Genomic DNA, 23,125 nt, shown 5'->3' on the forward strand with positions numbered 1-23,125 from the left:
AGCTCCTGGACACGGTGGCACGGCGTAGGGTGGACGGAGGGCGTGGCTACGGCGAGGGGGTGGCGGCGATGGTGTCGGCCATGGCTGGGGCGTGCGAGGGGGAGGAGCTGGAGAGGAGAGGGGGTGTCTGGGGGGTTCGGGGGAGAGAGGGAGGCCGATTCACGGCGTTAGCCGGGCGAGGGAGGCGGTGAGGCGGCGAGCAGGTGCGTGGCACCCATGCGGTGCTCGCCGTCGAGCACCTGCCTGCCTGCCTGGCCGGCAAGCAGCTCGCTGGCGCGGTGCTGGGCTGGGCCGGCAGGTGGGCCGGGTGCTGGGCGCCAGGTAAGCTTTTCCCCTTTTCTTTCTGTTTTCTGTTTTTTTAATATTTCTGCAACTTTGTTGAATTTAATAAAATACCTAGGTAACTCCAAAAATCACCAAACTACTCCTGGTCCATAGTTGGATTATTTCCAACATGAAACATTTTAGTTTGGAGATATTTGAACATTTAAATATTTTATATAGTTTTAAATGCCCAAATTCAAATATTTATGATTTAATTCAAAAACCCTAAGCTGGCCTAGAAAAATGTGCACCACTTTTGGCAGAGGTTCTGAACCAAGACAAAAATGATGGGCATTTTAGAAGGGCATTTCAGGTTCATTGAAAATTATTTTTAGTAACCCTAGTTGGTTTCAGAGGGGGCTGGGGGTTCTGTCATCCCCATTTCAGGTTTTTGATGAAAAGTAAACATGATGCAACACTCTAATGCATGGCTAACTAGGATGTGACACTAGGGCATATTTCCTTCAGTCTTATCATGCTCTATCTTCATCACACAAAGTATTTATCATGCACAACCCCGATGACAAGCCAAGCAATTGTTTCATACTTTTAATGTTCTCAAGCTTTTTCAACCCTCAGCAATACATGAGCATGAGCCATGGATATAACACTATGGGTGAAATAGAATCCAGTGGCAGGGATCAATAGAAGAAGGAAGAAAGTCTCGCATCAACTAGGCGGATCAACGGGCTATGGAGATCCCATCAATCGGTATCGATGCAAGTGAGTAGGGACTGCCATGCAATGGATGCACTAGAGCTATAAGTGTATGAAAGCTCAAAAGAAAACTAAGTGGGTGTGAATCCAATTTGCTTGCTCACGAAGACCTAGGGCAATTTGAGGAAGCCCATCATTGGAATATACAAGCCAAGTTCTATAATGAAAAATTCCCACTAGTATATGAAAGTGACAAAATAGGAGACTCTCTATTATGAAGAACATGGTGCTACTTGGACCCACAAGTGTGGAAAAGGATAGTTGTCGGTGTCAAAATCGACAGATCTCGGGTAGGGGGTCCCGAACTGTGCGTCGGAGGTTGATGGTAACAGGAGATAGGGGACACAATGTTTACCCAGGTTCGAGCCCTCTCTATGGAGGTAATACCCTACTTCCTGCTTGATTGATCTTGATGAATGTGAGTATTACAAGAGTTGATCTACCACGAGATCGTAATGGCTAAAACCCTAGAAGTCTAGCCTATATGATTATGATTGTCTCTACAGTCTAAACCCTCCGTCTTATATAGACACCGGAGGGGGCTAGGGTTGTACAAAGTCGGTTACATTGAAAGGAATCTTCATATCTGAACACCAAGCTTGCCATCCACGCCAAGGAGAGTCCCATCCGGACATGGGTGAGAGTCTTCGGTCTTGTATCTTCATATCCCATCAGTCCGGCCCATGTCCAACAGGCCGAACGCCCGAGGACCCCTTAGTCCAGGACTCCCTCAGTAGCCCCTAAACCAGGCTTCAATGACGAGGTGTCCGGTGCGTAGATTGTCTTTGGCATTGCAAGGCGGGTTCCTCCTCCGAATACTCTGACATAGTCTTCGAACACAACGAACGTGTCCGGATCTACAAAACAAGTACCACACACCACCACAAAGAGTATAGTATTTCACGAGTCCAATCTGCTGACAACTTTTAGTAACGTGACATCACGTCCCTGCCCGGTTATTATTTCGAACCGTTTTTCGGCCTGCCGCTCCATATTTCGAGACGCGGCTTTATTGGCACGTCTTGTCAAGGCAGAGATCGTGTCCCCCCATTGTGGGATTCTCATCAATACGGGTATGGGTAATCCAACTATGTCATCAGCACGCCCCCTGGGGAATAGGCGAGTTTTATGGCGAGTGGGGAGGCGTTTGATATTCGCTACCTTTATAAGGAGATAAGGATTCATCTCTTTCACCTACGCCTTCTCTCTTTACGCCTAGCCACTCTTGAGCTCTAGCGCCCAAGTTCTCATCTTTCCTGCCCCAAGAAAGCACTCCAACCATGTCCGGAGTGCAGGGCAAGTGGATGGCCTCCACCGTCAAGGAGAAGGATATCGTCCAACTTCGGGAGGCCGTATATTTGGCTAGGGAAATCGTCCATCGGCTTCCTGCTAAGGGACAGATCGTCCCCACTCCGAAGCCCCATGAGAGGGTCGTGTTCATCCCTCACTTCGTCTGCGGGCTGGGATTCCTCTCCATCTGTTCATCCGCGGACTCATGTTCTACTGTGGGCTGGATTTCCATGATCTGGCCCCCCAATTCTTTCCTCGTCATCTCAGCATTTATTGTCATGTGCGAGGCCTTCCTCCACATCCTCCCCCCCCCACTTTGGACTATGGCTGAAGACCTTCAATGTGAAGCCGAAGGTGGTGGGCGGCGAACACGCAGAATGCGGAGGCGCCATGGTGAGCAAAATGTCCAACGTCCCATGGCCCAAAGGCACCTTCGTGGAGACCGTCAAGGGGTGGCAGAAGTTGTGGTTCTACGTCACTGAGCCCCGCGACGCTGCCTGGGCTGCGGCTCCGAATTCAAATCCGGGGCCCCAATGCGGCTTACCTCCTGGCAGGAGAAGGGCCTGGATTGGTCTTCGTCAAACGAGCTGATAGCGCTTCAGACGCGCATCAGGAGCATGATGGACAAGAACGTCAAGCTCGTCGATGTGATTCAGGTAATGCTAATTCGCCGGATCCTTCCATGCCAGAACCGGACTTGCCATCTATGGGAGTTCAATTCGGCCAAGCACAAGACCTTGCGACAATTCTTCGGAACTATGCACGAAGACATCTGGAAGGTGCTCTTCAAGGCCAACGAGACGTGGCCGGAGACAACTGAGGACTGCGGGCACGATCTGGCCCATCCCGCCAGTTCGGTAAGTTTTCCGTGCTTCCAGGCATATCTCTTTCTTGCTTGCTCAAGGAGGATGTCCCAACTTCCCTATTTTGTCTTTTCAAGGTTGGACAAAGAAGGCGAAGCGGATTCGGTGTTTGGCTCCGTTGCCCGAGGAACCAGCCATCCCGCTTTTGAAGAAGATGCTAGTTCTGGCGCCCTACATGGCGCCGGAGAAGAAGGCCAAGAAGAAGGCCAAGGGGACCAGAGGGGGCCTCCGTCCGAAAGGTACTTCGGACATGGCGTCCGAAGACGCCGAAACTCACTCCGCCGCTGGAGACGACGAGGAGGAGGAAGAAAGCAACTTCCCCCTCCCCGAGGGGGGAAAGAAGAGGGCGGCCTCCATAGATCTGGAAGCGGAGGCATCCAAGAAGGGAAAGGCTTCCTTCGCGGATAGCTCCGCGTGGGACGTCGATAGCAGCCCAGAGCGGCACCCTCGAAACAAGCCCCTGGTCGAATTGTGAGTATCCGAAGACCCTGACGCATTCATATATCCTCCTCTTTCACTTCATAATTCTAACATGTTGAATCATGCATTTGTAGTCCGGCCCGTTCCGCCCTCGAGCGATCCTCATCTTCGGGGAACTCGCTGGACCCGAAGGTGATGGATAGCGGGTCCCTTCCAATGGCCTCCTCTCCCAAGGCCATGGACGACACTGAGGTGTTGTCCCGAAGGACCACTGGCCAAGGAGAGACACAGGAGGCCATCAGGACGGCGCCAGAGGGCGAGACCTCGGCCGCCGGACACATGGGGGAGCAGATCCCCATGGAGACTGGTGATGGGGGCCATGTCCAATTCGGCCCCCAGCCGAATACGGTCCCAGAGACCTATACGGCTCCGGAATCTGACAAGCATCCTCCTTCATCGAAAGGAGGTGTGCCCATTCCGCCGGTGACCTTTGTCCAACCAGAGGCGTTGGATACTCTACTGGAAGCGCTGCGAAGTGCTTCCATCATTGAGGAACACCGTACCCTCATGGGTGCGGTGATTGAGAAGATTCAGTCTGCAAAGAGCGGACTGACTGAAGCCTGCGCGAGCCTTCTAACAGGCTTTGAGGTAAGCGCTGCATTTATGTGAGAAGAAAGTTACAGTATAGACAGTAGCCCCTGAGACTTTGTCCGGTGTTCAGAAAGAAAAGCCGAACAGAGGATCAAATAGTTTGTCGCAGGAGACTAATCATATATGTCTTTGTGAATAAGCAGGCGTCGCTGCTACCCGTGACTTCTCATGCTGCCAAAGTCTCTGGACTGAAGCAGAGGCTTGAACGGACCGAGGAAGAGCTCGGCCATGCGAAAAAGTAGTTGGAGGATATCCAAGGTATGCAACAATCTTGTGTATGTCCGAAAGGGATGAATGATGTAAGCTGGTCATAGTTCCATGACATTTATTAGGGGCGGCGACCGAGGTGGAGGCCCTCAAGAAGATGCTGGCTGATGCCAAGGAGAGAGCGGTGAAGGAAAAAGCCGCCCGAGAAAAGCATGAGGCCAGGGTTGGTGAGGTTCAGCAGGAGCTCCAGGACGCAGTGAAGAAATGTGAGTCCTTGGAGCGCCAGAATGCGGACCAAGAGTCCGAACTCGCTAAGGCCCACCAAAGCGCACAAGAGGCCTGGGCCGAAGCCCAAGGCACCCTTCGGGAGATCCAAGAGGCCAAGAAGATCGCGGCGGGTAAGGCTTTTATTATGCAAAGCAAGTATGTGAGCCAGAGGTATCTCTTACTGACCCGGATTTAGAGTTCTCCAGGGGCGTTTATGGATCTGCCCCGCAGTGTTTCTAACATTGTGGCATTCTTCCGAGCCAAAGAGGGGAGCTCAACGAAGAAGCTGTTCTGGTCGCAATATCTTGCGCCAGAACATCCGGTGGCTTTTAGCGACCAGCTGAAGTAGCTGGTCGAGCTGCATAGGGTGGCCGAACTGGCCATGAAGGATTTAATAATCCGGCTGTGGCCTACAGAAGCTATACCCGGCAGCTACTTCGGCCTCGTGAAGTGGCTAGTGGATGTCTGCCCTCGGCTTGATGCCATCAAGTAGTCGGTCTGCATAGAAGGTGCGCGGATGGCCTTCGCCCGTGTCAAGATACAGTGGGTGAAGATGGATGTCGTCAAGCTCACGACCGAAAGACCGCCCGCGGGCAAGGAGCACCACACGCCCGAGCGGTATTTTGAAGATGTTCTGAAGGGATCCCGCATTATGGCGGAGCAATGTGCTAAGGACATTTTTTTGACTGGAGACTGTAGGGAAAACCCCCCACAGCATTTAACTTTTATTCAAATAGATAAAACAATGTACAAGGATTACCAGGGGTAATCAGAAGAAAGAAGAAAGGAAACTAAGCTACCGGTACAACCAAAAGAACCTCAAGGGGGTAAGAATGAAATCCACTTTAGCAGGTCCTCCTTGTATCTAGCCTTAACTCTGTGTTGCATGAGTGTAATTCATGGATAATTGCACTTCTCCGTTTATTAAAACTCTGCCTCTCATGCCTGAACATTCTTGCATTCCTTATTATCCAGATGTTCCAGCAAGCAACAAAAACAACTTCAGTAAAAAAAGGGTGAGCAAAATCATGTTTAGCTTGCATAACAATAGTAGACATGTCATCCCCAAGTGACCATGTAATTTGCAGATAGTTCCATATTCTCACACTGAAGTTACATTCAAAGAACAGGTGGTTTCTGGTCTCTCTAGTCCACAAGGGACAAAGAAGCCAGTTAACCCCATCATCAAAATGCCAATGTCTTCTTTCCACCATATCTTTGGTATTGAGTCTGTCCATGATTAACATCCAGGCAAACACTTTGATTTTCATTGTGCAGGAGGATTTCCATATCCAGAGAAGAAGAGGGTTAAAAGACATGTTAGAATGCATGTAAGAGTAGAACAGCTTGGGCTTGAATGCATTACATGTCCCCTGCCAGCACCAAATGTCCTTTTGCTCCACTTCTCTACTACAGGAGACCATAAGATCTTGTACAGTCAAAAACTCCTGATAAGCCTGAGCAGATAGAGGTAAATGGAACATATTAATCATATCCTGCGACTAAAAGGCCTCATAGACTGTGACCCATGGATCTTTCACATAAGAGAACAGCCTAGAGAACCTTAATTGCAAAGGTGCCACTGAATCTCCAATCTTCCACTTATCAGACCAAAATAGAGCAGAGTTCCCAGAGTTGACTTGAATCCAAGTTGTGTTCCTGTAATGATCCAACAACTTGCAGATATCCTTCCACCAAAAGGAACCACAAATGTCAGTCCCCTGAGGAACAGAAGAGTGATAGTATGTGTAAGGACATTATTTTTGAATGAATACATTCATGTAATCCCATCCTGTATGATGAAAACAAGGCTTGATATGTAATATAATGCTTTGTTGTTTGTTAAAGTTTTACCTCCTGTGCGGCCATTTCATCAAGTCTGAAAGTTGGCCAATCGTCGGCTTCAGCCTCCACATAGGTAGTACTGGGGTGTTCGGGATGAATCTAAACACTCTTTATCCAAGAGTTTGGTCCTTAAAGGAGGTGTTTAGCGCAACGAACCAGGCAATCGAACTATGTGGCTTTATTACCCTCACTTAGCCATAGGAGTTTGACAATGAAAATGTAGGCGCAACCCCTAGTATCCAGACTAGGGTGTTGTAAACACCTGATCGGATAAGAACCGATTCGTCATAATGCGGGAAAAATCGCTAAAGATTTGAAACCTCTGATGAGCTGACCGGCTCACGCCACATCATGACAGTCAGTTTTAGGCTTTCTCTACCGAGGTGCTCATTCGGATAAACTAGGACACAATCGCAGTAGTTCTCCCTTTACTACCCTACCCGATATAGCGGAACGTAAGGTAGTAAGCACAGGAGCCGGGCAACCCAACTATTGACCAAAGACTTGATTCGGAGCCAATGCATATAATGCTAAATTTGGGGTGCCAAACTATACTGTAAAAGTGTTCGGACTTGTTGCCATAGTGCGGGGCACAATAAAGCCCCTGGCGGATTATGGCGTACCAAGGTGTACGGATGTAAATTAAAATAGCGAAAAAAATAAAAAAATAGAGAAGAAGCTAGTGTTGCATATGTTAGGCCGCAAACTGTTTCCATTATAATTTTAATTGATACGTCAGAGCGTACTCGAACAAAAAGTGCGAAAAGCAACAGTGGCTATTTAACATGCCAAGACCAAGGGGGAGCTGCGTACAGGTCCTGAAAACAGGTAGAATGATCGCCAAGAAGGACATCTAGAGATTCCCCCGCACGTCTGTGCTACTTGCCACCTTGGTGTGTTCGTCCTTTGAAAGGACCGATTATGAGGCCGTCGAGAGGGGCCAGCGGAAAGGAAACCTGAAGAGGAAAAAAGAAAAGATGAGAGAAAAAAGAAAAAGTGAAAGTATGTGTGTCCAGGGGAGGTCGAGCCGTATTATGGATCACAATCTAGTTATGCCTCTGTCCATGCCATGGTATTTTGAGTGTGTAGTTATGTACGTGCGGCACGAACACCGCCACTTGGTGTGGTCTGGGACGGAGACCGAATTGCTAGTTGAGCTCTTGACGAGCTGGGCTGTCCTGGCGCATAGTAGTCCAGACTCGTTTGAAAGTGTCCGGGAGTATGGCTGCCGAATTAAGGTTCTGCTTGTGGAGGACGCTCTATACCTCTGCTGCCAGGGTAGCGGTGTGCTCCTCGGTACGGAGGGAGCGCTCTGTATTTCCATTGACTATTATGACACCGCGTGGTACGGGCATCTTGAGCTTGAGATAAGCATAGTGCGGCACCGCATTGAATCGGGCAAACGCGGTTCGTCCGAGCACTGCATGATAGCCACTACGGAATGGGACAATATCGAAGATTAACTCCTCGCTTCAGAAGTTGTCCAGAGATCCGAAGACGACCTCCAATGTGATTGAGCCCGAGTAGTAGGCCTCTACCCCTGGTATAACTCCTTTAAAGGTAGTTTTGGTGGGCTTGATCCTTGATGGGTCGATGCCCATTTTCTGCACTGTATCCCGGTAAAGCAGGTTGAGGCTGCTGCCGCCGTCCATGAGGGCTCGTGTGAGGTGAAATCCATCAATTATTGGGTCGAGGACCAGTGTGGCTGAACCGCCATGATGGATACTGGTCGGATGGTCTCTGCGATTGAAGGTGATCGGGCATGACGACCATGGGTTGAATTTTGGGGCGACTGGCTCTATCGCATAGACATCCCTGAGTGCGCGCTTGCACTCCCTCTTGGGGATATGAGTAGCGTATATCATGTTCACCATTTTGACTTGGGGGGGGGGACTTCTTCTGTCCCCCTGTGTTCGGTGGACGGGGCTCCTCGTTGTCATTCTTGCTTTGCGACCCCTTCTCCTTGTCTTCGGCATTTAATTTGTCGGCCTATTTGAAGACCCAACAACTCCGATGAGTATGATTGGCTGGTTTATCAGGGGTGCCATGGATATGACATGGGCGATCGAGTATGCGATCCAGGCTGGAAGGGCCCTGATTGTTTCTTTTATATGGCTTCTTCCATTGACCAGACTTGGATCCACTGAATCCGGCGTTGACCACCGTGTCATCGGTGTTATCACTGTTGCTTCGACACTTATGTCTGTTGCGTCGGGGCTTGCCGTTGCTATTTCTGGCTTCCGAAGTGCCAGGTTCGCTTGTATTGTTTTTCCTACGGGCTAGCCAGCTATCTTCGCCCATGCAAAAGTGGGTCATGAGTGCCGTGAGGGCTGCCATGGACTTCGGCTTTTCTTGGCTGAGGTGTCGGGCGAGCCATTCGTCCCGGATGCTATGTTTAAATGCCGCTAGGGCTTCGGCGTCCGGACAGTCGACGATCTGATTCTTTTTGGTTAAGAAATCTAGTCCAGAATTTCCTAGCTGACTCTCAGGGCTGTTGGATTATGTGACTTAAGTCGTCGGCGTCCGGAGGTCGAACATATGTACCTTGGAAGTTGTCAATGAAAGCTTCTTCCAAGTCCTCCCAGCTGCCAATAGAGTTTTCAGGCAGGCTGTTCAGCCAGTGTCGGGCTGGCCCCTTGAGCTTTAGGGGGAGGTATTTGATGGCATGAAGATCATCACCGCGGGCCATGTGAATATGGAGAATAAATTCTTCAATCCATACCGCAGGATTAGTGGTTCCATCATATGATTCGATGTTCATGGGTTTGAACCCTTCTGGGAATTCATGTTCCATTACTTCATCAGTGAAGCAGAGGGGGTGTGCGGTGCCTCTATGTCAGGCCAGGTCACGACGTAGTTCGGATGGAGTCCGTTTGTAGTTTTCGGTTCGGACATAATTGTGCTTGCCGTGTTCGGCTTGATAGATGTCGTCGCGCGTCAAGGCACGTCCCCGTGATCCGTAGATCAATCTGGTCGGGCCTGATTTATTCTTCAGGCCCTGCCGGAGATCATACATGTATCCCTGAGCAGCTTTGTCTCTGCCTTGACAGCGAGGTAGTGCGGGCTGGTGCTCGGCTTGGGTTGCCGATTTGTCTCGACCACGTGGTGGTCGGTCAGCCGCATTGTGCGCTGATGGCACGGGCTCCAACGTCTCGTCATCGAATTGAGGTAGTAATTTGTGCTTCGGGTAACTTTTGAGTGGTCGCTTGAGGCCGTATTCCTCGGCTTCCAAGACGTTAGTCCATCTATCATTGAGTAGATCCTGATCAGCTTGAAGTTGTTGCTGCTTCTTTTTCAGGCTCCTTGCAGTGGATAGCAGCCGACGCTTGAAGCTCTGCTTGAGAGGCTCCTCAGGCATGATGAAATCCCCGGTGCCGAGGCTCACCTCATCCTCAGAGAGTGGAAGGTAATTACTGTCCTCCGAGTCTTCGTGCACGGCATGTTCATCAGGGCTGACTCGCCCATCTTCCCGTTCGGCCTATTTAGAAGTTGGCTCAGCAGGGTCTTCATTGTCTAGTCTAGAGTATTGTTTTCTCATGTGCCGATGTTGTTGTCTTTTTCACGACGTGACTTAGAGTGGCGCCGCTGTCGTCGGTGCTTTGGCTGTATTGCAGGGGTTTTATCTTCCACTGGGTCTTGTTTGTCATCATTGTTAACTTCTTTTGGTGTATCCACCATGTACACGTCGTAGGAGGAAGTGGTCGTCCAGCTCCCGGTGAATGGCGGGTTTTGGGCCTGCTCCTCTTCGACATCATCGTCCATACCGTCGATGTCTCCGGAGTCGTAGTCGAGCATGTCAGTTAGATCTTCGGCAATGGCTATTAAGTGGGAGGTGGGTGGGAAGCGAAATTCCCCGTCATCAGCCCCCAGTTCAAACCGGATATAATTCGGTTGTGAGTCCCCTGCTAAAGAGAGGGTTTTTAGTGAGTTTAGCACATCGCCTAGAGGTGAGTGCCGGAAGTTGTCCACGAAACTGAATTCGACGATCGACGCCGGGTAAGGCTCGGCAGACGCGGATGCGCGCAGTTCGGAGCTAGTGACTGGAGATGAATCCAGGGGTCCGATGATGCTGATCCCGCTCGAGGTGGGGTCTGTGTGCGGCTCCAACGCCGCTGAGTCTGCGGCTTCCATGGCGGGGTCAAGCCTCCCGTCTTCGGATGGCGCAAGCTGCTCCGGATTTAGGGCCAGAGCGCTTACAGGCGCAATCTCCTGGGTATAGTCCGATGACAGATCTAGGTCATGTTCATCGTGATGGCAGGGACCGGTTGTCATGGGCTCAAATCCGTCGAAGATCAAATCTCCGTGGATATCAGCGATGTAGTTCAAGCTTCCGAACCTGACCTGATGGCCAGGGGTGTAGCTGTCGATCTGCTCTAGATGGCCAAGCGAGTTTGCCCGTAGTGCGAAGCCGCCGAATACGAAGATCTGGCCCGGGAGAAAGACACCCCCCGGGCAGTGCTGCTGTAGATGATGGATGGAGCCATCGAACCTTCTGAGGACGGCACAGCGGAACTCTCAATGAAAGCACCAATGTCGGTGTCAAAACCGGCGGATCTCGGGTAGGGGGTCCCGAATTGTGCATCGGAGGTTGATGGTAACAGGAGACAGGGGACACAATGTTTACCCAGGTTTGGGCCCTCTCTATGGAGGTAATACCCTACTTCCTGCTTGATTGATCTTGATGAATGTGAGTATTACAAGAGTTGATCTACCATGAGATCATAATGGCTAAAACCCTAGAAGTCTAGCCTATATGATTATGATTGTCTCTATGATACGTATCCAACGTATCTATAATTTTTTATTGTTTCATGCTATTATATTATCTGTTTTGGATGTTTATGGGCTTTACTAAACACTTTTATATTATTTTTGGGACTAACCTATTAACCAGAGGCCCAACCCAAATTGTTGTTTTCTTGCCTATTTCAGTGTTTCGAAGAAAAGGAATATCAAACGGAGTCCAAACGGAATGAAACCTTCAGGAGAGTTATTTTTGGAACATAAGCAATCCAAGAGACTTGGAGTAGAGCTTCGAGGAAGCCATGAGGTAAGGAGGTGCGCCCTATCCCCTAGGCGCGCCCCCACCCTCGTGGGCCCCTCGTGGCTCCCCTGACCGACTTCTTTCGCCTATATATGTCCATATACCCTAAAAACATCGAGGAGCACAATAGATCGGGAGTTCCACCGCTAGAAGCCTCTGTAGCCACCGAAAACCAATCTAGACCCGTTACGGCACCCTGCCGAAGGGGGGAATCCCTCTCCGGTGGCCATCTTCATCATCCCGGCGCTCTCCATGATGAGGAGGGAGTAGTTCACCCTCGGGGCTGAGGGAATGTACCAGTAGCTATGTGTTTGATCTCTCTCTCTCTCGTGTTCTTGAGTCGGCACGATCTTGATGTATCGCGAGCTTTGCTATTATAGTTGGATCTAATGATGTTTCTCCCCCTCTACTCTCTTGTTATGGATTGAGTTTTCCCTTTGAAGTTATCTTATCGGATTGAGTCTTTAAGGATTTGTGAACACTTGATGTATGTCTTGCATGTGCTTATCTGTGGTGACATTGGGATATTCACGTGATCCACTTGATGTATGTTTTGGTGATCAACTTGCGGGTTCCGTTCGTGAACCTATGCATAGGTGTTGGCACACGTTTTCGTCTTGACTCTCCGGTAGAACTTTGGGGCACTCTTTGAAGTTCTTTGTGTTGGTTGAATAGATGAATCTGAGATTGTGTGATATGCATCTTATCTTGCTTTGATTGACGGTAGCATTTTAAGATGATCTCTCACTAATTATCAAGAAATGTTCTCCCTGAGTATGCACCATTGTGAAAGTTCTTCGTGCTGAGACACCACGTGATGATCGGGTGTGATAGGCTCTACGTTCAAATACAACGGGTGCAAAATAGTTGCACACGCGGAATACCCAGGTTATACTTGACGAGCCAAGCATATACAGATATGGCCTCGGAACACGGAGACCGAAAGGTCGAGCGTGAATCATATAGTAGATATGATCAACATAGTGATGTTCACCAATGAAACTACTCCATCTCACGTGATGATCGGACATGGTTTAGTTGATTTGGATCACGTGATCACTTAGAGGATTAGAGGGATGTCTATCTAAGTGTGAGTTCTTTAGTAATATGATTAATTGAACTTAAATTTATCATGAACTTAGTACCTGATAGTATCTTGCTTATTTATGTTTGATTGTAGATAGATGGCCCGTGCTGCTGTTCTGTTGAATTTTAATGCGTTCCTTGAGAAAGCAAAGTTGAAAGATGATGGTAGCAATTACACGGACTGGGTCCGTAACTTGAGGATTATCCTCATTGCTGCACAGAAGAATTATGTCCTGGAAGCACCGCTGGGTGCCAGGCCTGTTGCCGGAGCAACACCAGATGTTATGAACGTCTGGCACAGCAAAGCTGATGACTACTCGATAGTTCAGTGTGCCATGCTTTACGGCTTAGAATCGGGACTTCAACGACGTTTTGAACGTCATGGAGCATATGAGATGTTCCAGGAGTTGAAGTTAATATTTCAAGCAAATGCCCGAATTGAGAGATATGAAGTCTCCAATAAGTTCTATAGCCGCAAGATGGAGGAGAACAGTTATGTCAGTGAGCATATACTCAAAATGTTTGGGTATAATAATCACTTGATTCAATTGGGAGTTAATCTTCCAGATGATTGCGTCATTGACAGAATTCTCCAATCACTGCCACCTAGCTACAAGAGCTTCGTGATGTACTATAATATGCAAGGGATGAATAAGACTATTCCCGAGCTCTTCGCAATGTTGAAAGCTGCGGAGGTAGAAATCAAGAAGGAGCATCAAGTGTTGATGGTCAACAAGACCACTAGTTTCAAGAAAAAGGGCAAAGGGAAGAAGAAGGGGAAATTCAAAAAGAACAGCAAGCAAGTTGCTGCTCAAGAGAAGAAACCCAAATCTGGACCTAAGCCTGAAACTGAGTGCTTCTACTGCAAGCAGACTGGTCACTGGAAGCGGAACTGCCCCAAGTATTTGGCGGATAAGAAGGATGGCAAGGTGAACAAAGGTATATGCGATATACATGTTATTGATGTGTACCTTACTAATGCTCGCAGTAGCACCTGGGTATTTGATACTGGTTCTGTTGCTAACATTTGCAACTCGAAATAGGGACTACAGATTAAGCGAAGATTGGCTAAGGACGAGGTGACGATGCGCGTGGGAAATGGTTCCAAAGTCGATGTGATCGTGGTCGGCACGCTACCTCTACATCTACCTTCGGGATTAGTATTAGACCTAAATAATTGTTATTTGGTGCCAGCGTTGAGCATGAACATTATATCTGGATCTTGTTTGATGCGAGACGGTTATTCATTTAAATCAGAGAATAATGGTTGTTCTATTTATATGAGTAATATCTTTTATGGTCATGCACCCATGAAGAATGGTCTATTCTTCTTAAATCTCGATAGTAGTGACACACATATTCATAATGTTGAAGCCAAAAGATGCAGAGTTGATAATGATAGTGCAACTTATTTGTGGCTCTGCCATTTAGGTCATATCGGTATAAAGCGCATGAAGAAACTCCATAGTGATGGACTTTTGGAACCACTTGATTATGAATCACTTGGTACTTGCGAACCGTGCCTTATGGGTAAGATGACAAAAACACCGTTCTCCGGTACTATGGGGAGAGCAACAGATTTGTTGGAAATCATACATACAGATGTATGTGGTCCGATGAATGTTGAGGCTCATGGCGGGTATCGTTATTTTCTCACTTTCACAGATGACTTAAGCAGATATGGGTATATCTACTTAATGAAACATAAGTCTGAAACATTTGAAAAGTTCAAAGAATTTCAGAGTGAAGTTGAAAATCATCGTAACAAGAAAATAAAATTCCTACGATCTGATCGTGGAGGAGAATATTTGAGTTACGAGTTTGGTGTACATTTGAAACAATGCGGAATAGTTTCACAACTCACGCCACCCGGAACACCACAGCATAATGGTGTGTCCGAATGTCGTAATCGTACTTTACTTGATATGGTGCGATCTATGATGTCTCTTACTGATTTATCGCTATCGTTTTGGGGTTATGCTCTAGAGACAGCCGCATTCACGTTAAATAGGGCACCATCAAAATCCGTTGAGACGACGCCTTATGACGTGTGGTTTGGCAAGAAACCAAAGTTGTCGTTTCTGAAAGTTTGGGGCAGCGATGCTTATGTGAAAAAGCTTCAACCTGGTAAGCTCAAACCCAAATCGGAGAAATGTGTCTTCATAGGATATCCAAAGGAAACTATTGGATACACCTTCTATCACAGATCCGAAGGCAAGACTTTTGTTGCTAAATTCGGAAACTTTCTAGAGAAGGAGTTTCTCTCGAAAGAAGTGAGTGGGAGGAAAGTAGAACTTGATGAGGTAACTGTACCTGCTCCCTTATTGGAAAGTAGTACATCACAGAAACTAGTTTCTGTGACACCTACACCAACTAGTGAGGAAGCTAATGATGATGATCATGAAACATCAGAATAAGATACTACTGAACCTCGTAGATCAACCAGAGTAAGATCCGCACCAGAGTGGTACGGTAATCCTGTTCTGGAAGTCATGCTACTAGATCATGATGAACCTACGAACTATGGAGAAGCGATGGTGAGCCCAGATTCCGCAAAATGGCTTGAAGCCATGAAATCTGAGATGGGATCCATGTATGAGAACAAAGTATGGACTTTGGTTGACTTGCCCAAAGATCAGCAAGCAATTGAGAATAAATGGATCTTCAAGAAGAAAATTGACGCTAACGGTAATGTTACTGTCTACAAAGCTCGACTTGTCACAAAAGGTTTTCGACAAGTTCAAGGGATTGACTACGATGAGACCTTCTCACCCATAGCGATGCTTAAGTCTGTCTGAATCATGTTAGCAATTGCCGCATTTTATGATTATGAAATATGGCAGATGGATGTCAAAACTGCATTCTTGAATGGATTTCTAGAAGAAGAGTTGTATATGATGCAGCCGGAAGGTTTTGTCGATCCAAAGGGAGCTAACAAAGTGTGCAAGCTCCAACGATCCATTTATGGACTGGTGCAAGCCTCTCGGAGTTGGAATAAACGCTTTGATAGTATGATCAAAGCATTTGGTTTTGTACAGACTTTTGGAGAAGCCTGTATTTACAAGAAAGTGAGTGGGAGCTATGTAGAATTTCTGATATTATATGTAGATGACATATTACTAATCGAAAATCATATAGAATTTCTGGATAGCATAAAGGGATACTTGAATAAGAGTTATTCAATGAAAGACCTCGGTGAAGCTGCTTACATATTGGGCATTAAGATCTATAGAGATAGATCAAGACGCTTAATTGGACTTTCACAAAGCACATACCTTGACAAAATTTTGAAGAAGTTCAAAATGGATCAAGCAAAGAAAGGATTCTTGCCTGTGTTACAAGGTGTGAAATTGAGTAATACTCAATGCCCGACCAATGCAGAAGATAGAGAGAAAATGAAAGATGTTCCCTATGCTTCAGCCATAGGCTCTATCATGTATGCAATGTTGTGTACCAGACCTGATGTGTGTCTTGCTATAAGTCTAGCAGGGAGGTACCAAAGTAATCCAGGAGTGGATCACTGGACAGCGGTCAAGAACATCCTGAAATACCTGAAAAGGACTAAGGATATGTTTCTCATATATGGAGGTGACAAAGAGCTCATCGTAAATGGTTACGTTGATGCAAGCTTTGACACTGATCTGGACGATTCTAAATCGCAAACCGGATACGTGTTTACATTAAACGGTGGAGCTGTCAGTTGGTGCAGTTCTAAACAGAGCGTTGTGGCGGGATCTACATGTGAAGCAGAGTACATAGCTGCTTCGGAAGCAGCAAACGAAGGAGTCTGTATGAAGGAGTTCATATCCGATCTAGGTGTCATACCTAGTGCATCGGGTCCAATGAAAATCTTTTGTGACAATACTGGTGCAATTGCCTTGGCAAAGGAATCCAGATTTCACAAGAGAACCAAGCACATCAAGAGATGCTTCAATTCCATCCGGGATCTAGTCCAGGTGGGAGACATAGAGATTTGCAAGATACATACGGATCTGAATGTTGCAGACCCATTGACTAAGCCTCTTCCACGAGCAAAACATGATCAGCACCAAAGCTCCATGGGTGTTAGAATCATTACTGTGTAATCTAGATTATTGACTCTAGTGCAAGTGGGAGACTGAAGGAAATATGCCCTAGAGGCAATAATAATGTTATTATTTTATTTCCTTATATCATGATAAATGTTTATTATTCATGCTAGAATTGTATTATCAGGAAACATAATACTTGTGTGAATACATAGACAACTAAACGTCACTAGTATGCCTCTACTTGACTAGCTCGTTAATCAAAGATGGTTATGTTTCCTAACCATAGACATGTGTTGTCATTTGATTAACGGGATCACATTATTAGGAGAATGATGTGATTGACATGACCCATTCCATTAGCTTAGCACCCGATCATTTAGTATGTTGCTATTGCTTTCTTCATGACTTATACATGTTCCTATAACTATGAGATTATGCAACTCCCGTTTGCCGGAGGAACACTTTGTGTGCTACCAAACTTCACAATGTAACTGGGTGATTATAAAGGAGCTCTACAGGTGTCTCCAAAGGTAAATGTTGGGTTGGCGTATTTCGAGATTAGGATTTGTCACTCCGATTGTCGGAGTATCTCTGGGCCCTCTCGGTAATGCACATCACATAAGCCTTGCAAGCATTGCAACTAATGAGTTAGTTGCGAGATGATGTATTACGAAACGAGTAAAGAGACTTGCCGGTAACGAGATTGAACTAGGTATTGAGATACCGACGATCGAATCTCGGGCAAGTAACATACCGATGACAAAGGGAACAACGTATGTTGTTATGCGGTCTGACCGATAAAGATCTTCGTAGAATATGTGGGAGCCACTATGAGCATCCAGGTTCCGCTATTGGTTATTGACCGGAGACATGTGTCGGTCATGTCTACATTGTTCTCGAACCCGTAGGGTCCTCACGCTTAAGGTTTCGATGAAAGTTATATTATGAGTTTATGAGTTTTGATGTACCGAAGTTAGTTCGAGTCCCGGATCTGATCACGGACATGACGAGGAGTCTCGAAATAGTTGAGACATAAAGATTGATATATTGGACGGCTATATTCGGACACCGGAAGTGTTCCGGGTGATTTCGGAGAAAACCGGAGTGCGAGAGGGTTACCAGAACCCCCCCCCCCTCCCCAGGAGAAGTAATGGGCCTCATGGGCCCTAGTGGAGAGAGAGAGGGGCGGCCAGGGTGGGCCGCACGCCCCCACCCCCTCTGGTCCGAATTGGACTAGGAGAGGGGGAGGCGGCGACCCCCTTTCCTTCTCCCTCTCCCCCTTCCTTTCCCCCTCCTAGTAGGAGTAGGAAAGAGGGGAGTCCTACTCCTACTAGGAGGAGGACTCCTCCTCCTTGGCGCGCCCTAGGGCCGGCCGGCCTCCTCCCCTTGCTCCTTTATATACGGGGGTAGGGGGCACCCCTAGACACACAAGTTGATCCACGTGATCGTTTTCTTAGCCGTGTGCGGTGCCCCCTTCCACCATACTCCTCGATAATATTGTAGCGGTGCTTAGGCGAAGCCCTGCAGCGGTAGAACATCAAGATCGTCACCACGCCGTTGTGCTGACGGAACTCTTCCCCGACACTTTGCTGGATCGGAGTCCGGGGATCGTCACCGAGCTGAACGTGTGCTAAAACTCGGAGGTGCCGTAGTTTCGGTGCTTGATCGGTCGGGCCGTGAAGACGTACGACTACATCAACCGCGTTGTCATAACGCTTCCGCTGTCGGTCTACGAGGGTACGTAGATCACACTCTCCCCTCTCGTTGCTATGCATCACCATGATCTTGCGTGTGTGTAGGAAAATTTTGAAATTACTACGTTCCCCAACAAAGCGGTGACACCGGCATAGGAGATAATAGCACTCCGGACAGTGCCGAAGACGACAACAATCCCCTCCAGCAAGATTTAGAGTAGGAGGATGGAGAAGCCAGCCCTCTCGAGAGAGCGGCAGATGGAGAGGCGGAGGATGATAATTACATGCCTCCCTCCGAAGACAAGGCAAGCCTCAACGATGACGAATTTATCGTGCCTGAGGATCCCGTCGAGCAAGAGCGCTTCAAGCGCCATCTTATAGCCACGGCAAATAGCCTTAAGAAAAAGCAGCAGCAGCTTCAAGCTGATCAAGATTTGCTAGCTGACAGATGGACTGATGTCCTTGCGGCCGAGGAATATGAACTCGAATGCCCCTCCAAGAGTTACCCAAAGCGCAGGTTGCTACCCCGACTAGAGGAGGAAGCATTAAAACCTACATCTCCAGCATATGACGCGGCTGATCGGTCACCTCGTGGCCGCGACAGAGAGGCATTTCAGCCAAAAGGTCAGCCCGCACCCCGACGCCACTCAAATAAAAATGTCAAGGCACGGGGAAACACGCTAGACCTGTGAGAAGTATCGGAGGACAAAGCAAAACACGCAAGATCGATCTACGGATCACGAGGGCGTGCCACCACGCGGGATGATAACCGTCACGTCGGATACAGTAAAATTAAATCCGGCCGGGCCGAACACAGCGGACAATACTCATTTGAGCTGCGTCGTGACATAGCCCAGTACAGAGGCGCCGCACACCCCCTATGCTTCACAGACGAAGTAATGGATCACCAAATCCCAGAGGGTTTCAAACCCGTAAATATAGAATCATACGACGGCACAACAGATCCTGCGATATGGATCGAGGACTTCCTCCTGCACATCCACATGGCCCGCGGTCATGATCTACACGCCATCAAATACCTCCCACTTAAACTCAAAGGACCAGCTCGGCATTGGCTCAACAACCTGCCAGCAGAATCCATTGGCTGTTGGGAAGATCTGGAAGCCGCATTCCTCGACAACTTCCAGGGCACTTATGTGCGACCACCAGATGCCGATGACTTGAGCCACATAATTCAGCAGCCAAAGGAATCGGCCAGGCAATTCTGGACACGGTTCCTGACAAAGAAAAATCAAATCGTTGACTGTCCGGATGCAGAGGCCCTAGCAGCTTTTAAGCACAACATCCGCGACGAGTGGCTCGCCCGGCACCTTGGCCAGGAAAAGCCGAAATCCATGGCAGCCCTCACGACGCTCATGACCCGCTTTTGCGCGGGAGAAGACAGCTAGCTAGCTCGCAGCAATAACATATCAAAGAACTGTGGTACCTCAGATACCAAGGATAGCAACGGCAGGTCACGTCGCAACAAACATAAGCGCCGCGTCAATAGCGACAATGCCGAGGATACGGCGGTAAATGTCGGATTCAGAGGCTCTAAACCTGGTCAGCGGAAAAAGCCATTCAAAAGAAGCACTCTGGGCCCATCCAATTTGGACCATATACTCGATCGCTCGTGCCAAATACATGGCACCCCCGACAAGCCAGCCAACCACACCAACAGGGAATGTTGGGTGTTCAAGCAGGTCGGCAAGTTAGCGCCAAAGACAAAGATAAGGGGCTACATAGCGATGACGAGGAGGAGCCCCGGCAGCCGAACACCGGAGGGCAGAAGAGGTTCCCCCCACAAGTGCGGACGGTGAACATGATACACGCAACCCACATCCCCAAGAGGGAGCGGAAGCATGCGTTAAGGGATGTATACACGTTGGAGCCAGTCGCCTCAAAATTCAACCCATGGTCCCCCTGTCCGATCACCTTCGATCGTAGGGACCACCCCACTAGTATCCATCATGGTGGATTCGCCGCACTGGTCCTAGACCCAATCAGCGACGGATTTCACCTCACTCGAGTCCTTATGGACGGCGGCAGCAGCCTGAACCTGCTTTATCAGGACATAGTGCGCAAAATGGGTATAGACCCCTCAAGGATCAAACCCACAAAAATGACCTTTAAAGGCGTCATACCAGGCGTAGAGGCCCATTGCACAGGCTCAGTCACACTGGAAGTGGTCTTCGGATCCCCGGATAACTTCCGAAGCGAGGAGTTAATCTTCGATATAGTCCCGTTCCGCAGCGGCTATCATGCACTGCTCGGGGGAACCGCATTTGCGAGATTCAATGCGGTACCGCACTATGCATATCTCAAGCTCAAGATTCCAGGACCTCAGGGGGTCATCACAGTCAATGAAAACACAGAGCGCTCTCTTCGCACGGAGGAGCACACTGCGGCCCTCGCAGCAGAAGCGCAAAGCAGCCTCTTAAGGCAATCCACCAGTTCGGCGATTAAAGACCCGGACACCTTCAAGCGTGCCCGGAGTAATCAGCAACAAGACCGCCTGGCACGTTCCGAGCTCGCATAGCAATGCGGGCCCCACCCCAGTCCCAACCAAACGGTGAAATCTGTGCCACGCGTACATAATTACGCATTAGAAATACCATGGGCACAGGTGGGGAGGGGGGCACGACTACGGCACACCCCAAGACGTGGCTCAACCGCACTAGGGGCTTCCCGCTTTGTTACTTTTCTCTCTTTCAGGACTTTAATCTCTAGAAACCCCGTCCGGCAGTACGATTGCCGGACACACAATGCAACAACCAAGGAGGCAAAAAGCCACGTCCCACCATGGAACTCCCAGGTGGTCTCCGATAACGAGTGAAATACTTGCTTTAAATACCATTCCTCAGCTTGCCCTTGGAGGGGACATGTCAAATAGTCCTACTTTTTGCTTATCGCACAACTTGTATCATTCTGCTTCGACGCACCTTTTTGAATAAACAATGCATAGTACTAGACTATTACCGCATTCTCTATTCTTTATATATATATATATATATGTTCATTCATGACATTCAGCACCCGTACACTCTGGTACGGCCAATACGCCAGGGGCTTAAGCATACCCCATAATACGGCGTGAGAAGTCCGAACACTTTCGACAGTGCGGCACCCCGAACTTATAGCATTATATGCATCAGCTCCGAATCATGTCTTGGGTCAATAGTTGGGTTTGCCCGGCTCCCATGTTTTGGTACCTTACGTTCCGCTATATTGGCTAAGGTAGCACTGGGAGAACTACTGCGATTGTGCCCCGGTTCATTTGGGCTAAGCACCTCAATAGAGAAAGCTAAAACTGACTGTCATGATAAGGCGAGAGCTAGTCGCTGTTCGAGAGGTCTCGAGTCCCTAAAGACTTATGCCGCTTCGAGCGAGGAGTCGGCTTTGTCCGGCTTAAGGTGTGTATAGCACCCCGAATTCGGCCTTCTGAATACTAGGGGCTTCGCCAAAATTTAAAATTGTAGACTTTTATGGCTAAGTGAGAGTGATAAAGCATCATAGTTCGATTGCCTTGTTCGTTGTGCTGAGCACCTCCCTCGAAGGACCCAACAATGGAAAAAAGAGTGCTCGGATTTATCCCAAATACCCCAGTACTCGTGGCACAGGGGCAGAAGCCGACGACTGGCCATCTCTCAGATTTAACAAACGGCCGCACAGAAGGTAATATTTTAAATTCAAACAAGCATTGCATAGCACATATGAACAAGTTTTCATAATACAGGATCACACGAGCAAGTTTATTCAAAAATTACATCCTTCACACACTCGTCCGCCACAAGACTGGCACCCTTCAGGACACCCTCATAATACATCTCAAGGTGGCGATGCTCCTTGCCCTGCAGCAGCCCCTCCTTCACCAGCTTCTCGGCGTCCATCTTGGCCCAGTGCACCTTCGCACGGGCAAAGGCCCGGCGTGCACCTTCGATGTAGACGGACCGCTTTATGGCCTCCAGCCGTGAGCAGGCATCCACAAGCCGCCTCACCAGGCCGAAGTAGCTATTGGGAAGGGAGTCGTCAGGCCACATCCGGACTATAAGGCCCCTCATGGCCTGTTCGGCCGCCTTGTGCAGCTCGACCAGTTGCTTCAGCTGGTCGCTCATAGGCATCCGATGTTCGGTCCCAGTATACTGAGACCAGAACAGCTTCTCCATCGAGCTTCCCTCCTTGGCCTGGTAATATTTCGCGGCATCCGACACGCTGAGGGGCAAATCTGCGAATGCTCCTGGAGAGCTCCGGACTCAGGTAAGTAACAAGTAATTTACTTTCACATGCTTGCTTTGCATATTGAATGCCTTACCCGCCGCTATCTTCCTCATCGCCTCAATTTCCTGGAGGGCCTTTTGGGCTTCAGTCTTGGCATGCTTTGTGCTCTTGAGGGCCGCGGCAAGCTCGGACTCTCGCGTCTTTGAGTCAAGCTCCAAAGCCACGTGCTTCTTCACGAGAGCCTGGAGCTCTTGTTGCACCTCGCCCACCCGTGCCTCTTGTTTTTCCCGCTCAGTGCGCTCCTTGGCCGCTTTGTTTTCGGCCTCGGACAACGCTTGCCACTTCAGTCGTGGCCCCTGGCACATTCATGATGATCCTATCAGTTCGCAACCACGTTTTCTTTTTTTATATAGACAAGGTATTACTTACCTTTGTTCTCCTCGAGCTGCCTCTTGGCAAGGCCGAGCT

This window comes from Triticum dicoccoides, chromosome 1A (genome assembly GCF_002162155.2).
Source record: "Triticum dicoccoides isolate Atlit2015 ecotype Zavitan chromosome 1A, WEW_v2.0, whole genome shotgun sequence".
Taxonomy (NCBI): Eukaryota; Viridiplantae; Streptophyta; class Magnoliopsida; order Poales; family Poaceae; genus Triticum; species Triticum dicoccoides.